At 31.7% G+C, this 17,298-nt stretch overlaps 2 long non-coding RNA genes across 2 annotated transcripts; both read left to right on the top strand.

Annotated features, from left to right (window-relative positions):
- Nucleotides 7,919-9,670, top strand: LOC110263272. The gene is made up of 3 exons (XR_002348615.1): nt 7,919-8,344; nt 8,513-8,598; nt 9,316-9,670. It is a non-coding gene; the product is annotated as an uncharacterized LOC110263272 (long non-coding RNA).
- Nucleotides 10,344-10,933, top strand: LOC107648170. Its single transcript, XR_001621769.2, has 2 exons — nt 10,344-10,648; nt 10,837-10,933. It is a non-coding gene; the product is annotated as an uncharacterized LOC107648170 (long non-coding RNA).

Here is a 17,298-nt window from a genome sequence, read left to right as displayed (position 1 = left end):
GGAGTAATAATTTCAGAACATTACTCATCAGTTAATTCAGATTCTGAATCAGAATCCTCCTGATTCTTCTTTCTTTTTTTGGACTCCAGTCTGGAAGCAAACAATCATTATTTAAAAACATACTAAGAGGGATAAAATACACCCAAATGAATGCACAAGATACACCCAAATGAATGCACAAAATACACCCAACTTAATAAACAAAATACACCCAACTGGACAAACAAAATACAGCCAACTTGATAAACAAAATACACCCAAATGGATAAAGAAAATACACCCAACTTGATAAAGAAAATACACCCAAATATGTTACTTACTTTTTGGCTTTTTTGCTGGGTTGTTTTCTTGGTGAATCCTCTGAGTCTTCTTAAGTCTCAAACTCAGAGGTAGAATTGTCACTATCAGTTGTTTCTGTCTCCGATGATGATGTTGAACTTGCCTTCCTTTTTTGTTTTTTTTTTATTTCCTTTTTTTTCTTTTTTCTTTATTTTTTTCATTTTTTCTTTTGTTTCCGCCATCTTCACAATCCCCTGAAACATTAGAAATTTTAGTTAGTAGCATTCAGGTAAATAAAATACACCTAAGATATTTTGTTCACTTACCATATGTTCCTCTATTTCCGCCCTCATTCTTTCGACCAACTGCTCCTTACTCCAGTTGGCAATCCAGGGTTCTGGAGGTCTTTCTGTCCTCTTCTTGTCTTTATTTTTTGAAAGATGAAAGTAAATTATCATCAGGGAAAATAGACAGTCGTCAATTGCCTTTTTTTTTTCAGCTTGTAATCTGTTATGCCCTTGATGATAAAACTCAAAACATGCCCTCCCCAGTTCCGCTCTGTTATTGTGTCCATCTCGAAAATTGGGGCCAGGTGCACAGGTGAGATTTTGTTTATTGTCATTAGTAACAGGAACGCCATCTGTATATAGAGGATGAAAATCCTCTTGAACATGAGGCGATCCTGTTCATTATCAACGCCAATATCCATCATCTCATATGTTAGATTTTTGAGGGTCTTACCCTGGAATCTTCTAAAAATTTGTTTGTCATCTTCAGAAAGATCCTTATAAATGACTTTATGAGGAAATAGATCTCCTAAAAAAAGGAAAACAACATAGTATGAAAATCAGTTCAAATACACCCAAGCATCAATAGAAATACACCTGAATATGACTCATATACACCCATGTTTGTAGCGAGTTACCTGACGCGTTGATGCCAAGCACAGCCCCTATTGTTTTTTGTCTTACTTTAAAAGAATCATAGCCGGTTTTCAGTCTGTTTTCCCCTAATTTGAAGGAGTTAGCCAACTCCCTTAATATTTGGTGATGCACCCTTAGTGGCGGGATGTGTATCAGGCCACCAAATCCCAAATCCCTAATAATTGTTTTCTTCTCCTCGCTCATGTTTCTGAATTTCTCACTTAACAAATGTGTTGCACACTTAAGGTCTTTGGTTTGCTGTAAACAAAGCAAAATTATAGTCAGATATATTTCTATTATATAAAACTGATTTCATCTAAGACATATATTTATTCTTACATTTTTTCCGGCTTGGTTTCTGGCTGCCATTTTTTCTGAAATGAAAAATACACCCATAGATATCAGTAAGATACACCCATAGATATGAGTCAGATACACCCATAGATATGAGTCAGATACACCCATAGATATTAGTCAGATATCACTCAAACATGCATTAATATACAAGGTCAAGCAACATTACAAGGTCAAGCAATATACACCCATGGACAAGCAAATATTAGAACAGTTGAAACTGTTGACAATATTACAGTATATCAGTTCAGAAATATACACCCAACAAATTATGCCATATACACCCAACAAATTACTCCATATACACCCACCAAATTACGCAATATACTCCCAAAAATCAGTTACCAGAAGAACTAGAACAACAAGAACAGTAACACCTAGAACAACTAAGAAGAACAGTATAACCTAGAACCAAGAATAACAGTAAAACCTAGAACAAGTAGAACATTATAAACTGTAAAATGAGACGTAGAACAAGAAGAACAGTAAAACCTAGAAGAACGTAGAAGAACAGTAAAACCTAGTTCTTCGATTTCGAAATGTGAAAAATATACAAGATGAGTAAAATAGTAACGTAACGTACCTTGAGTATTATAACTTCGTTTTTTCTGGAGATTGTTGATGGAGAGTTATATATTATGTTGATGGAGAGTTCTAATCTTCGCAACGATTACTATCTCTGCAGTTTGTAATGTTGCTCGAAAATGGACGGTTTGTGTTTTCTTCAAATGGCTTGGAGAAGTGGAAGAGTGCGCCATTAAGGAGCGTTATTCGCAAAGAGCAACCGTTGAGTGTGGCGCGTGTATTTTACGCTCTATTGAAAGTGAGTGGCTGCACGTGTGAATGAAGTGTGGGTTGGGAACTTGTAAAACTTCTAGGGCCTTTTTGCTTGTATGTGTAGCAGGCCCGTAAAATATAAAGTATTTTTCAGATAAATTATAATGATATTTTGATATTTTATTGATGTTAAAATATAAATTAAAATTTTTAATTATTTTTAATGTCTTATTTTAATTATATCAAGTATTTAAAATATTTTTTTGTTTTAATAAATAATAATATATACTATATCTAAATTTATTTTAAAAATATATGTTAAGAATAAGACTGGATACGCTGACACGTGATGGTATTTAGGTGTGTTTAGGTGTGCCCGGAGAAGAATTTTTTATTTTTTATTAAGACACAGTTGGACACAGCAGACATGCGTGTCGGACGAGTGTTAGTGAGTGTCGTGTCCGAAATGTGTCCGACACGCGGACACGACAACTCAGCGAAGTGTCCGTGCTTCACAGTTGAGTTATGTGAATTCAGCAAGAGGTCTAAGAATTTCTTTCAAAGTTTATTAGGAAAAGAATTTAAATTTATTTAATCATAATAAAATTTAACTTGTAGATAGAATTTGTCAAAAGATTTGATTTGATTTTAATTTATTTAGTATTATTTTTGTGTTTAAAATTTAAATCAAATATAATCTAACTCTATTAAAATCAAATCTGATTTAAATTAATTATCATATCATTAGATGTTTAATATTTAAATTAGATCTTATCTAATCAAATAAGATCACATATGATTTAAATTTGTTAGAGTTAATTTTGGAGTCATATCTTTTATTTGATTTCAAATTTTATTATTCTATCCTAGAAAGATTTGGCCTATTTTTAGACTAATTTGTTAGGAGTCTATTTAAATACTTTTATGAGACAATCTTATCACTTTTTTAAGAATAAATATTTCGAGTTGCTTTATGCATATTTTACCATGTGTGATAAAGTGATGTAAGTGATTTGCTTTATTTGTTGTATGAAAAAAGTTGAAGGATTCAGTCTAAGATAATTCTTAGTGTTAGTTCTTTTAATTTTAGCTTTTTGATCTAGGTTGTCAATGACAGGTTCTTTGAAGGTCTAGTAAAAAAAATCTTTTCGATGACTAAGGTTGCTAAGAACAAGTTTTTTAGAGTTCTAATAAGAAAATCATGTATCTATCTTTTTGTTTTTCGGTGATACATACTCTCGGGTCGGGTGAATTTTATAATAGACGCATGTTGGCATTCCAACCTTCCTTCTCCTTTCAGGGCTATCCGAAAAGAAAGAGAATTCAGTACTTCTTGGTCAGAGAAAAATTTTGGCATTTTAGAGTTAAGGTGTAAAATGATAAACTTGTAATGATAAAGGATCTGAATATTAAAAGAATTACACTATCCCGGTCTTAGATATAAAGGAGACGAAGAATTTGTCTCAAAAATAGTAGTGCTGAAATGGTGACACTCATAAGACTCATTGGGTTGGTGAGGACAGCAAAAAGTTTAAGAATTCCTTTCATGTTCATTAGGAAAAAATTCGAATTTATTTCATCATATTAAATTTAGTTTGTTGTTAGGGTTTGATAAAAGTTTTGATTTAGTTTTGATTTGTTTAATAATATGTTTGTGCACATGCACAAAGCATTCGTACACATGACTTGCAAAATCCCATTTACTCAAGTCAAGTTTTGCACGTACACACGAGGCATGCGTATACATAACTGTCCTATTTTGGCCAAATTGTTGTTTTTGATCTACTTAACCTTCTCAACCTGTTTATAACCCTCTGTTTAATCCCATTTGAAGTTGAATAACTAATCATTAAGCATTAAATACATCGGGAAGAATTATAATGAATTAAGTTAGACTATTCCCAGATTTAACGCTTGGTTAACCGGATGAAATATTACGAGAATGGTGGTTTTATCCCATCCGCGATGAGTAAAAAGATTTCACCACACTCACGTATTAATGAAATTGACAAATTGATAAATGATCGTGGGTTAATGCATTCAAATTGATAAAATAGATAACGAAATTGGGGCTGATGAGTTTAATCACTTATGAAATGACTAAAAGATTTTGATATTAATTAATTGTGGCATGAATGGCTGGAATGACAAGGTCTGAGTGTTATCCCGCTTGCATGGTAATTTAATTAGTTTTGGCACCTGCACCAGGTAAGGACGGTGGTTCATTTCTGCTTGTTCTGTGGTTGTGGTGTGATGTGGGGACGGCGATACGTAACACCCACATTCTCTCGGATGAAAGGTGAGACAATACAGCACACTCCGTTGATGTGATACGGCACTCTTCGTTGTTTGTCACGTTTATATCTCCAGGAAGAGGTGAGACGGCACTCTCCGTCAATATAATAGTACCAAGAATTGTTTATTCCTCCTGGGGATGGGTAGCAAGAGATCGATCCAGGGTGTCAAGCGGATTTTGTATCGGATTTGGCAATATAACTGACACGTGAACTCATGGTCAGTAGGACAAGCATGCATCATCTGCAACTATGTGACATTATTTGAGTGTGTACATTATATTTGGTTTGCCTATATGATTATCTCTATTTAACTGTTATTTGCCCTACTTGCGATAATTGCCTTTGGTTGTGCTTGAATCTCTCACTTGTGCTTGTTACTACTATTAAACAAATTTCTGAATACTAAATTATAGAATTTGAACCATTGTAATATTGAGAGGACGATGACCCTTATTGAGAATATTTGAGAATTTGAGATCACTAATATAGCTGAGATTAGTCTAATTACCCTGTTGGAATTAGTAGAATCCTAGACTTGAACCTTGTATTATTTGGAGTTTAGAATTGCCTAACGAATTCATTTCTTTTTACATAGTCTCTATTTGGAATTTTTACCCTCACTACAATAAATAAGGGTTTTCGCAACGGTCAAAAACCGTTGTCATAAATCGAAAAACCGCTCCTAAAACTTTAGGCAACGCTTTGGCAACGATTTTTTACCTGTGGTATATGCGGCCGTTACCATTGCTCATAGGCAACGGTTTTTAACCTAAGGCAACGGCAACAAAAAAACCGTTGCCATAGTTACTAGAATAGACAACGATTTTGACGGCAATTTTTAAAGAACGGTTTAGAACCATTACTAGATAGGCAACGGTTTAGAACCGTTCTCTTTCATGACGTAACGGTTTAAAACCAAAACTGGATAGACAATGGTTTTAAAATGTTGTAGTTTTGTTATTCACAAAGACAACGGTTTAAAAGCGTTGCCTTTGGTGTTATTTTTTACAACGGTTTTAATACTATTGTCATTTTGTAGCTGCCTTTGACAACGGTTTTAATACCGTTCTCTTTTGTGACTTTTGACAACGATTTTTTTTTAATTATATAATTATTTATTTACAATAGTTTTCTCATGTTGCATTGAAATTAGTTCTAACTATTTTTTTATATTAGTGTCAATAAATAACCTTAACTAATTGAATCAAATTACTAAAAAAAACTAAATGAATATTTACCATAAAAAGAATAAACAATTATATACTTAGTGAACCAAAAAATTTCGGATCCAGTATAGTTTTCTCAGTGTCGGTTACAAGTAATTTTGGATATTTTCTGATTATTCGAAGAAGATAAGCTTCAACAACACCAACCCTAGAAAGGAATTCAATCTTCCTCTAAAGAATTTTATCAATGTTGGCAGGGAAAATTTATGGGCAGCGAGAAAGAATTCTCCTAATAGTTTCTCTATCCAATTCCATATTTTCAAAAAACAGAACAACCTGCAAACAACAATGAACACAAGCTTCTTAACGAAAAAAAAAATGAAGCATTTTGAATCAGTAAGATACAAAACTAAAGAACAATGGCATGCATATAACACGTGACTATAGAAAAAAGAGAAATACATGTAGAAAATCTCTAGACTTTTGCAATAGTAGCTGCGGGCTTCTAGCAATAACCCTGCCTAACTTATTTCCCTTAACTCCAAGATCAACCAACTGATCCAGCATCGACCTCATCTTGCTAGTAGAACAACCCAATAGGTAAGGTTGGCCTTTGATCGCACAGTCTATACTTATCTTTCTAACCTATAATGAAACATTCCTTTTGTTACTAGTCTAGTACTTCAGCAGAATAAATTTTCTAGTCAAACTAATGAAATATATCTACCTTAACTACCTTCCAACTCATCCATAAAACAAGTATCACTAGCATCAATGGATACAAGCACATAGGTATTTAACAAATTCAACTCTTAAAAAGTATCAAAAGGATCAAGCAACCATAGCCATATGGAGCTGACTGCTAAAGATCTCCACATAATCTTATATAACCATGAAGATCCTAAAGAAATAATTACACAAAATTAAAAGATGGTAAGTACTAATTAGAATATTAATGAGTTGATTATGCAATGATTCTTGAAGAATAAAATTAAATTAAAATTTATAATTAGTTTTTACCATATTCTCTTGAATTAATCTTACAACCAGCAACTTGTAAAAGCCTAAAAGGTCAGATATTGATTAACTTGATGCCTAAAATTTATACTTAAAATACTGCAATTGTACATCATACTAGAATGTATGTCAACTAGAAATTTTTGACAGCATTGACATGGTTGTGATTTAATATGCTAAGAAAGGATATATAACTTGTAACATATAATGCAACAAGTTTATTTTAGTTTTACATCTTACTCAATTGAAATTGTTTGATCTCACTGTAGAGTTTGTTTTCATGTACATAGGAAAACACCAATTCAAAAAGTCCTTTTTAAATTGAGTAATATTTTTGTAATATTTTCATTTTTGACCTTATCTTTACTCATTTTCTTAACTTTTTCTTTAATCTTCCTCTTCAACATTTTCCTTAACTTTATCTTTTCTTTATTTATACACTTAACCTTTTATATATACATATATATGCACTTTAATCCTTATATTTTATGTAATTGCTTTCTTACCCTTAAACTTCCACACAATTATCTTTTTATTACTCAAATCCGGTTTAACCTTACCCTCATATAATTCTTTAAACTTTTCTTTATCCTTCTTAAGCCTTTTTTACTTCAAACTTTAATCTTTAAATTCACTTTATTTTTATTACTTAAACGAATTTAATTCAACCACTTTAAAATACCGTAACCATTTATTTCTAGCTATCGAATATCCAATTTATTAATCATACATCCACTACAACAATTTTGATCTATGGCAACATATATTCAAAACAATACTTAAAAAGTGTTGTCTAAAATAATAAAAAATAACTCTTAATATTTGTTGCAAAAAAATAAGACTATTGCAACTCTTTTAAATCAACATGTTATAAATGTTATTTTTTAGTTAATTAAAAAACATAACAAAAATGTTGCTTTAATAAATTAAATAGACAACATTTATTGTATTCATATATTACATTTTATAAAAGTTGCTTTAAAATTTTTAATAAACATCAACTTATAAATGTTGTCTAAAATAAATTAATATTTTTTCTTAAAATTATAAGCTTCTCTCCAAATATTTTAACAAAATATTTTTTCCCACTTTAACTAAAAAAAAAAAGAAAAACAAAACCCCTTTCCTCCACGGGCCTTCAATTCATCATCTTCTTCTCCTTTTACTGAAAGAAAGTCTGAGACAAAACCCCAACCCTAACAAGCACAAACTCATCTTCATCTTCCTCTCTTCGATGATGGCAATAGAGGAGACATTGACGTGTGCTCTTCTTTGCTAATTCATCCTCATCTTCATCTTCCTCAGACATTGACGTGCTACTAAATCATCTTCTTCTTCGTCTTCTTCTCTTCGAGGATGGCAATGGAGGTCTTGAAACGCGTTTGAGCTTTGATTCTCTCTGCTTGTAGTTCGAGATTCAATCTTCTCTGCTCGCAATCGAGATTCGATCCACTTTGTTCGCGTTTGACCTTCGATCGTCTCCGCTAGCAGTTCGAGCTTCCATCATTTCTGCTCACTTGTTCATCACCGGGTACCTATGATTCTGCCTATTCCTTTTTCTTTTTCATTTTGAATCCTAATTTTAATAATGTTGATGTTGCTATTATAGGGTTTTTGGTAATAATGTTGCTGTTTCGAGTTTGCCGTTCATATTTGTGTATATTTGTGTATTTTGTAACCAGGTCTATGAAGTCTTTAGGTTTTGCTTGCCGTTCATCTATGATCTCTTCCAATTTTCCAGCGTTCTTCTGCTAGGGTTCATCACCGCTGATCATTGTTTTACAGGTACTCATGATTTTATCTCTGTTTTTCTTTTCTATTTTTGTGTTTTGAATCCTAATTTTTGGTTATATGAAATTTGTTGCTGTATGTGTGCATTAGTGTTGAAGCAACTCTACTGTCACTGTGTGCGTTTAATGGAACTGCATGTGTATTTTAAATCTTCTAGTTGAACTTAAACTTGTTTTTACATACATAGCTTTGTGCAGTACCATTTTATTTTGGTTTTTTTATTATGATTTTAAATTTTAGCTTATATATATTACAAAATACCTGTTGTTTTATTATTATAATGGGGATGAAATGGTTTCAAAGATGGGTTATGGTAGAAGCAGTTGTTGAAGTGATTAGTATAATTATTATGATGAGTTGGTGTGTGGAAGGAGTTGGAGTGAATTGGGTAACACAAGCTACACATGATTTTTACACTATGATGGTTATTGATTCCCCCTTTGAGCATGGAAATCAGGAAGTGGAACCCGCAAACCAGTAACAGTGTAAGTCTATTTTGGGCAGTGTCTGCTGCCTCCATTGCCTTCAAGAAAACAGATCCCGCTTATTCATCAACCCTATTAACCCACTCTAAATCAGTAATAACCAACAATTCATTATCTCTTATTATATATGAATCTTTCGTGTTGAAGAATTAGCTAGCTCTATATATATGACACACTATATATGACACACTACGTTCTTTAATTTGTCCATGCATGTTCATTGCAGCTGTTTGATTTTGCTGACAAGTATAGAGGATCGTACTCGCTTTCTTGCCCATTCTACTGCTCCTACTCAGGTTACCAGGTATAATCTGCCTTGGGTAACGATGAGGTTAGAAAAACTCTTCAAACCATTAATTTTTAGTATTTTTCATTTTTTTGTTATTATTTAATCTTTATAAATACTAAATTATTTTTAACATTGGATTTCCAAGTCATGGTTAATTTGTTAGCGCCCTGAGGCTTGCTCTGTAGTCGGTTCCATTGAATGTTCAATAAATATACTTTTAGAAATTTAATTTCTATGTTCACAATGTATTTTTTTTCTGGTAATGCTAATTTGACTACCTTAACATCTCCAAATTGATCTTTTAGAGACGGTTCTTGTATTTATATTAACATGATGTGTATTTGCACAATTGCTAAAAAATATACATAGTTGTTGGTAATTCTAATTAAAATAACAGTGACTTGTCACAAACTCACAATAGTGTCCCGTGTCCTTTTAGAGTTTGGGATTTGGTAGGCATTAATTTAAGACAGCTTGCTTTTTTAGGTTTGAAATTAATCAAATCATTCTTTAATTTCTGTCATCTATTTATATTTAATGGGTAGTTGATATGGACATGACTGGTAAACAGAGCTCTCAGCCATCAACTTGAATAAAATGTGTGTTTCTAAAATACATATTATTAAGTGAATACAATTTTTGTGAAAAGGACATAAAATCTAAGTTTTAACTTTTAATATGTTCATTATATCATTATTAAAAGTATTAAAAGTTCCCCCAATGAAATTCTCATCTCAAAAACTTCCATTAATGCTGCATCCCTACTCTCATTTGCTTCCATTAACTCCCTCTTGAGTGTCTCAATTGAAACTATTCACATGTCCTTAAGAACTTAAGAGTGGAACAAGCTAAAATTGTTATGTTTTCTTTTAATAGGATAAACTTAAGAGCCACCAAGAAGCTGGAGACACTCCCGAAAAAGTATTTACTGCAGTATTTGGCAAAGAACAACTAGGAAGAGTTCGATGTTATGGGAGGACAATCACAAAAATATCTCTGCAGAAAGAACGGGAGATTGCTAAAATTAAGCAACAACATGCAGAGACTATAAGTTCAATGAAAACTGAACTTCATGAGACAAAAGATAGAGTCCAAAGTTTGGAGGATCTTGTGAAGCTTCTCTTGCAACAGAGTTCTTTTGGCACAAATATTGATGAAGCACTATCTTTATTACGAGCCAAGGAATCAACACATGATATAAATAGTAAGCAATGTTCGAATGGCAACGATCGTCCTTCCTCATCAACTCGTGATCCAAAGTGATGACCAGGTATAACAAAAAAATTTGCAGTAATTTTTGTGATTTATCATTTATTGGGAATGGACTATCAACATTTTTGGCCTTTGCTTTCTCTGTCTTTTGCCATCTTACTTCATGGTGGCTTCTGCAATACACTCTTGCTATTTTTAATCAATCATCTTTTTTTCTTTTTCCTTTTTAATTACTTATTTTTGTAGCGTTGTGCTACTGTGAGGAAGAAAATTTTTTCCTCATTGCTGAAATAATGTGGCTATGTTGGGGAGTGATGCGTGTTGTCACTGCAACAGACTCTAGTAACTGCTATTTCATTCGCAGGAATGACAGAAATTGTCAAGGGAGTTGTTTCATATCTTTATTTTTTCATTTTTCCCCCTTCAAATTTATGTTTCAGTCATTTATTTCTCTATTGCTTTCTCTCAAACATAAATTAATTAATTTTATACGATAGTGATAATAAAAGAATAATCATTAAAAAATAAAAGAGAAAAATCTAATATAGCACATATTTTGAATATTAGACAACACTTGTATGGTTGCATATCCAAAAGAAAAAGCAACACTTGTATAGGTTGCATATCCAAAAGAAAAGGCAATATTTTAAAGGGTTGCATATTCAAAACTAATAGGCAACACTTCAAAGGATTGCAAATTTCAGCTTATAAGCAACACGTAAAAGAGTTGCATTTTATTGCAAATAGGCAACACTTTTTAGTAGTGACCAAAATACGAGAGAAGAGACAACACTGCAAAAGTGTTGTCTCAAACACACCTTTGAAGTGTTGTTGTTTTTCAACCAAAGGCAACACTTACCAAGTGTTGCTCTCAAAAGCGTTGCTTTTGAAACAAAAAAGTGTTGCCTTGATCTAAGGCAATGGCTGCATATGCAACGCCGACCAAAAACGTTGCCTTAGGCCCAAAAGTGTTGCCATTGATCAAAAGCAACTTTTTGTCAGCCTTTAGATAACACTTTTTAAATGTTGCCTCAACCTGAAAATGTTGTAGTGATCCTAGGTACAATTTACACTATTCAAATTAACTAAATCTTATATTTTTATAAAATTTTGGACATAACCTCCCCTAAAAATAGGACTTAACCACCTTCAAGGGTTCCCTCATTCACAAGAATTCACCAATCACTTCTCAACCAATTCCACATAATTAATCAAAATAAGAATTTTCAGCAAAATTATTACAATAATCATCCAATCAAGACTACCATACATAACTATACTCAAATCAATCATAATTTTAGTCATAATCCAAATCAAACTCAACAATCAGTCATTCTAAATTATTATAACATTTTTTGCAATTATTCAATAAGCTTTATAGGCATTCTTAAATCAAAACCTTTAATTTTAAAATGGAAACCCCTACCTCAATTTAGTTGAATCCGTAGGAATTACCGCGATAAACCCGTTTATTTTGAATTCGCAGCAGCAGCTATAATTCCAATGCAACCGGAACGGTGGTAGCAGCACCAACTCCGATTACGCTCGCAGCAACAACAATTTCAACAGTTCCAATAGAACACAACAGTACCAAAACAGAGATGTTGGCTATCATAATTAAAATAAAAACATAACAGAGAAACAAAATGCCAAACAGAACAAGAGTGGGAGTGTTACAGGGTTATGAATGGAGGTTCAGTGTCAAAACGAGGAGGATGGTGCAGTCGCTTCCCTCCCCCAGTGACAAGCTCCAGCTGTAACGATTTCAATGAATACAGTGTAATCAGAAACATTAGGGGTAGAGATAGGGTCATTCCAAAGCAACAAAGGGTTCATAGATGGTGACTCTGGTAACTAGGGCACAACTGACTCACCAGTAAGGACGGCAGTAACCAAGGTTTCCAGTGACGGCAGTGGCAGAGGAATGGCTCCTCCTCGGTCACGTCACTTTCTCTCACGCATCTGTTTCTCCCTTTCTGTGACAGCATCAACAGCGACCTCCTCTCCCTATTTGGCTCCTCCAGCGGCGGCTCTATCAATGGCAGCAGCAGCAAACCCTAATGACAATGGGAACAGGGTGCGACGGCGATGGCTAAAGCAGCAACGACGAACCCTAGCAGTGGCGGTGGCGGTTCGGCGGCGTGAAGGCATGGTGGCGCGGAACAAAGCCTCCCTCCTTCCCTAGTTCTCGCGTTCTCTTCTCCCTCATCAATTTAATCATTTTTAATAGATTTTTTTTAAAATAAGAAACTCGAATTAAATCATAAATTATTCATAATAGAAGTTACTTAAATTAAATTATACAATTTTTTTTTATTTTTCAATTATCAAAATTATAATTTTAATTATACAAAAATTTAATTATAATAAAAATTATATAAAAATTCTAATTAATTTAAACTCCAACTATTATAAAAATTATATATAATTTTTAATTATTTTTAAATTTAAAGTATCATAAAATTTTATTTAACTACTTTTAGTGAAATAATTTTCTTAAAATAAAATTATCAACAAATATAATAAATCATAAATAAATTATTATTTAATTTTTCAAAAACTTGGTTGTTACAAGTTTGGCATTGTTCAATGATTGCTCTAATGATGAGTGGTGTGGGTTATGGAGCACTAGGGCTAGTAGATGGAGGAAAAATTAACAAGTCTCTATGTTTTGTTTTGAAGAGAGGTTGTTGAAATTTTTTTGAAGTGTTAAAAAATATTATCTTAAATTTTAGAGCGGGAATGAAACCAAAAATATATAATTGTTATAAATTTATTTTAAATTTATTTTTTCTATAAATAATATTTGTAATATATTTATAACAATAATTTTGAGTGTTCTACAAATTTAATATTTATAGAAAAAATTATTTAAATAATATTAAAAAATTATTGTTTGATAAAAAATTGTTGTAATGGTTATAAAACCGTTCTTTAAAATAGTCAAAGAGAACAGTTTTATTTTGTTACTATAACGTAATGAAAAATTGAACTTCAATAACAATACTGTAAAAATTGTTGTCTAAGATCATCTAATGCAACGGTTTTAAAGTTAATCATTTTGGCAACGGTTTTTATGCATTTTTTTTGTATAATTATTTAAACAACAGTAAACAAAACTGTTGCTTAAAAACAAAGCATGGTAACGGTGATAAAACCGTTCTTTAAAATAGTCAAAGAGAACAGTTTAAGTTTGTTGCCGTAAAATAATAAAAATTTGAATTCAACAGTAACACTATAAAAAACTGTTGTCTAAAACTATCTAAGAGAACGATTTTAAGATGTTGCAAAATTTGGCGTTGCTAAAATCCATTTTTGTTGTAGTGCCTACTGAAAACCTTCTGATTTTCACCCTGTTGTGAAATTATTTAATTTTTCAGATACAAGATGTGACGCACCTCGCTGAACGTGCAGGATTTCTTCTGGAAAGCAAAGACTCTTTTGGAATTCTATTTTATACTTAGTGTATTTATATTCTCCATTTTTTAATATGTATTGTATATCCTTCTTAGAGTTTGATTTATGGAGAAATAGGTTGTATTTTGTGTACTTTTGGATTGTATTACACTTTCTAGTCGGCCTTTTTTTCACAGGTCGAAACCAGTACTTGCTATGTGTCTTTTTTGAATTTTATATATATATATCTTACTTTTCTGTACACTACCGCTTGTTGTCTTTAACGTTTCGAGTGAGATGCGTTTGTCGTTTTTGTTATCCTTCCTTCACAAGCTCTTAGTATATTAATATTTCTTTATATATCTTTTATTTTTAGGCGTCATAATGCCTCACCACCTCTAATTTACGACTATTTCTTTATATATCTTTTACACAATGGTTCTTCATCAGGTTGGACTATGACTTTTTCATGCATATACCAAGAAGTATATTTTCTCTTTTAGAAAGAACTCCGCTAGGAAGACAATGAGGAATCTAAACAATGTGAATAATGGGCTGTAGATTTAGCCCAATACAAGTAAAAAATAAAAAACACTCCATAAATTATCTAAATAAAAAAAAGTCCACTTAGTTATTCTAAAAAAATAACCATCACAAATCCTAATTTACCAAAGCATTTCACTCCAGTACCCTCTTCTTTTCTAACCGGCTGTCACCCCACCTTCATCAGTAATCATCCCACTTCACTGTCGCTACTTAGTTTGCTACACGCCACCGCCGGCGTCGCTCACTCTTAGTGAAAATAACCATCCACTTAAGGATAAAAATAATAATCTGCATACCCAATGAATTGAACATCCAACATATTTTAATTATATATAATTAAAATCAATCCAATTAAAATAACCATTCACATATGAATTAAAATAAACATTCGCATACTTACTAAAATAATCATCATAAACTAAACTAGCCATTGAATTAATATTAAATTGTTAAGAAGTATTAAATGCACAAGATCTCTCATATGGAGCCGATGCCTCAGGAACAATGGGTACGTAACATATATGATCAAAATTATTCAAACTATTTGATAACAACCGCCGCATGCCTTGCCATCGTTAAACAAAGCGGTATTTAGAGCCATCGTCTTTGTACCGTTGTCCATGTACAGATTTCCATAGCCACATGCACCATCTACAACAAGAACTCACAACGAGTTAATGAATCTGAACAAAAAATATATGAAGTTGAATAATCTTGATTTCATATGTTACGTACCATAGTTCGGCGGGAGGCTGCGACGAAGTCGGTATGGCCGGCGGAAAGTGCAGCGGTGCGAGATGAGGACCGGAGAAGATGACGGCAAGTTTTGGACATGTATTGGAGGTTATGGTGAGATTAGGAATAACCGTACGTAATGTGAATGAGTTTAAATATTAATTTTAATTTTTTAAATTTTAAAATTTGAAATTAAATAATTAATTAATGATCTAATTTTTAATTTTAATTACTTTTTTTTTATTCCATTGTTCACATTATTTAGTATTCTCATTGTCTCTCTATACTTTTTTTTTTCTGAAAATTTTTTTTAGAGTAAATGAGTTAATACTTCAACTCTAGTCTCCAAATTTTTAAAACCACGTTTAATGTATGAACATATAATTTTTTCTTTTTTTCTTTTATAGCAGTTCTAGAAAAGGTAAAATCCAAGAAGCCATAAACCCCACATTTATAATCTCTTGATGTAATTGATTTATCGATCTAACTTTTATCAATCATAATTAAATGACTCTATTTAAATAATAATATTGCAAAACATAAGTGTATGAAAGACATAACAATGAATAGTACAACAAATCATTCATATGATGTGTTAGTTAAAAGTTAAAGCACACAACAAATTATGAAAGTGTAGTAACATAAAGTAGAAAAAGAGTAAAAGTGAAGCAACCTAAATTAATATTGTCCACTAATGTGCTGTCAAATGAGCATAATTGTATAATAAAATCTCACCATCTGCATCACAAAAACAAATGATCACTAATAGTCAATCATGGATAAATAAATTAAAAAATTATTAATTAAGATAGCAAATCATAAAACAAATAAGTTTTTATAATGTTCAAATAAAAATATATAAAGGAACCCATACAAAAGGAATAAAGTGATGGTAAATATTATGGTACTTTTATCATTGTGGCTAAAAAACAAATAGATATTATTTAATGAATTTTAGTTATATTTTATTTTTTTACTTTTAAAAATAAATTAGACAATTTAAACACTATATTAAATGCACCATAGAATTCACATAAAGTGAAAATTTGATTCATTTAGAAGCAAATCAAATAGTTTAGGTTTAATTATTCTGTTGGTCCTATAATTTCGTAAAATTTTTAATTAGGTTCTTATACTTTTTTTTTTTAATTGAATTCTTGCACCAAATTTTATTTTTAATTGGATTTCTATATTTTTTTTCCTTTTATTTGGGTCTCTGCACCTTTTGTTTTAATTGAGTCCCTATATAATTAAACCAATTACTGTTAAGAAGGATTTAATTGAAAAAAAATTTTGGTACAGGGACCCAATTAAAAAAAAAAGTATAGAAACCTAATTAAAAATTTCGCGAAACTATAGAGACTAATAAAGTAATTAAATCAATAGTTTAATTACAAATTAATGCTTTATAAGGAGATTTGGGGCTAAAAAAAATCTAACAAATACTTGTAAGGAGTACGAAGGAGCTAAACTTTAGTTTGACAATGAAAGGTCATGGTCTTTTAAATTTTTTATAAAAAATTAGTAGTATTTTTGTAAAGGCTAATTTTTTTTATATGAAATTGATATGTGAGTTATGTTGAGTTATGGAGTATTGGGTAGATATACATAGTTGTGACGGTGTTCAATTTTTTGTTTTAGTGCAAAGAAATCGGACCGTCCGATTTCATTGCAGAGAGAGAATGGATACACAAAGTGGACCTAGAATTTTCTGCCAGTACACAAATCGGACCCAAAGTTTTCTGTCAGTACACAAATCGGACTCAGAATTTTCTGCCAATACACAAATCGGACCCAGGATTTTCAGTACCTCCAATCGGACGGTCCGATTTGTCTTGCACAATCCTCATACCTTGGTGAAACACCATATACCTTCATAACTCTATTATACACCAATTCTCTCTCCATATTAAAATTAAAAATTTCTTTAAACTAAAAAATTAAGATAAGTTGATTTAATTATTTCACTCTCATATAAAGTCATCGTGTTCATTAAAGGCCTATATTAGCTTCTTGAAACATATTAAATCT

Source organism: Arachis ipaensis, chromosome B06, assembly GCF_000816755.2.
Source record: "Arachis ipaensis cultivar K30076 chromosome B06, Araip1.1, whole genome shotgun sequence".
Taxonomy (NCBI): domain Eukaryota; kingdom Viridiplantae; phylum Streptophyta; class Magnoliopsida; order Fabales; family Fabaceae; genus Arachis; species Arachis ipaensis.
This window is presented reverse-complemented; position numbering and strand designations above follow the sequence as displayed.